Genomic DNA, 2,029 nt, shown 5'->3' with positions numbered 1-2,029 from the left:
TGGAAAATGAAATAAGGATCGTAGCGCAATGCGCTCAAATGTGCAGGGACCAAAAACGAAATTATTCCCAGCTTCAAAACGCAACATTTCAACGCGGACTAAAGTGAACAGATGCGCCAATTTCAGGGGAAAAATTTAAAAAAACAAAGAAAATAGGAAAGATCAAATTGAATGCAAGTGCGAAGGAGAAGGACTAATTGCGCCAATTCCCCATTTTGAGCCAAAAGGCATGGGTCCAGCACCAAACGGTGCTGTTTTATTTTGCTATCAAAATCACTTTTTTGTTTTGAACATCATTTTCACCTTTGCCTCTTTAAAAAAAAACCTAAAAACTTTCAAAGGCTCTGTCATTTCTCTTCCCATTTTCGTCGGACGCCGCCTCCATCAAAGATCCCACGTGCCATGGTCGTCGATGGCACGAGCACGACTCCGGTAAGACCCCTCCTCCCTCTCTTATACTTCGTATTTGTATTAAATCCGAATGAAAAGAGGAGAAAGAAATGAAAAAATAAAGACAAAAATAGATTATAAGAAAAATCACCTTTCCAGTATTCTCTTGTGTGCTTTCTATTGATTTTTTGAATGTATTTTGTATCCAACTTGTGTTCTATCTCTTTGAGAAAAAGGGAAAAAAAACCCCCCACCATCATTATTCAGGCTCTTTATAGCTAAAAAATACAACCAACTTCTCTACTGTTTTTGCTATCTCTTCACAGGTATGGCGACGTGGGGTAGTCGTGGGCGTGCCGATGTAGAGAGTAGCGCACGAGTCGGAGGGGCAATGTATGGTGTTTGGAAACTGACTTGGCTGCAGTGGCTGAAGCATTTAGGACTAAGGTTTTCTGCTTGGGTAGTGTTTTTTAATTTGGGCTTGATTGAATTGGGTTTGAGGGTTGGCATTTGGGATTGGGCCTGTGTAGTATTTGGGCTGGGCAAAATTTGGGCCCTACAGGGTAAAATGACTATTTTACCCCTTGAGGGTAAATGACTGATTTGTGCTATGATTTGACTACACTGAGTATGACATTCTGTATACACGTATGATTTATAACATGTCATTCTGCATGGGGATTGGGATACTGTTATGGAGCAAGTGTACTGTACTGATATGATCGCACAGGTCGCGCAAGACGACTGTGGACCTACTGATGACTTTTAGCCTGATACTGGCAGCTTTGTTGCGTTATTGTTATTGACAGCTTTGCTGCGATACTATTACTGGCAGCTTTATTGCGATTTTGGTGTGTTGGCTGGGTGGGTCGACTTTGTGTGTTGGTCGTAAGGAATGGTGTGTTGGCTGGATTGGGATGGGTTGTATTATTGTGTTGCATTGTTACTGTATTGGGCTAAGGCCCACTCTGTACTATTTCTGAATAGGGCTCAGGCCCAGATTGTGATGTTCACTGTTTGTTTATTATTGGAATTACACACTGAGTTTTCGTAAACTGACCCAACTGTTTATACTGTACAGGTAATCCTTAGGCGGATCGGTGCTGTGAGGGACTCGGAGATGGCCACACTACTACTCCTGTTTTCTTTTATTTGGCATTTATTTGCTATTAGATTTCAGTTTGGGTTTTGAATTATGTAATAAGGCCTCCCTAAATTTTCCAGCTTTTAATTTGGGTTTTTTTTTGTTTATTATGATTTATATCTAATAAAAGTAGAATGTAGTTTTCGAAAACGATAACTGTTTTCAAAACACTACGTTTTTGCGACACTTGAGAAATGCTTCCGCAACAAACAAAGTTTTAAAAGTAATAACAATTTAAGATGAATAACGAATAGCTATAATGATTTGAGTTCTAACAAAGAGGCTTTAAATTTCCAAACGAGTTTTCATCAGCAAGAGCCAGTTTTTGAAACACTCCAATGTGACACTACCAGATTTGGCCATAACGTCTAGGCCCGATTTGGGGTGTTACAGTTTTGGGCTGCCCAGTGCTCGGTCGGATCGGTTTTCTCGGTTCAGCTCAACTGGACCTATTTTCGTAATTAATTAATAATAATTTATTTAACCCAAAATAAT

At 39.8% G+C, this 2,029-nt stretch overlaps 1 long non-coding RNA gene across 2 annotated transcripts; it reads left to right on the top strand.

The window, feature by feature from the left end:
• Positions 1 to 297: 297 nt before the first annotated feature.
• On the top strand, positions 298 to 1,714 carry LOC121212393 (uncharacterized). Of its 2 annotated transcripts, none has more exons than XR_005907489.1 (3): positions 298 to 432; positions 717 to 837; positions 1,472 to 1,714. It is a non-coding gene; the product is annotated as an uncharacterized lncRNA (long non-coding RNA). The 2 variants fall into 2 exon arrangements; XR_005907490.1 differs by having other exon boundaries at positions 717 to 850.
• The last annotated feature ends 315 nt before the right edge of the window (positions 1,715 to 2,029 follow it).

Source organism: Gossypium hirsutum, chromosome A13 (assembly GCF_007990345.1).
Source record: "Gossypium hirsutum isolate 1008001.06 chromosome A13, Gossypium_hirsutum_v2.1, whole genome shotgun sequence".
In the NCBI taxonomy this organism is placed as follows: domain Eukaryota; kingdom Viridiplantae; phylum Streptophyta; class Magnoliopsida; order Malvales; family Malvaceae; genus Gossypium; species Gossypium hirsutum.
This window is presented reverse-complemented; position numbering and strand designations above follow the sequence as displayed.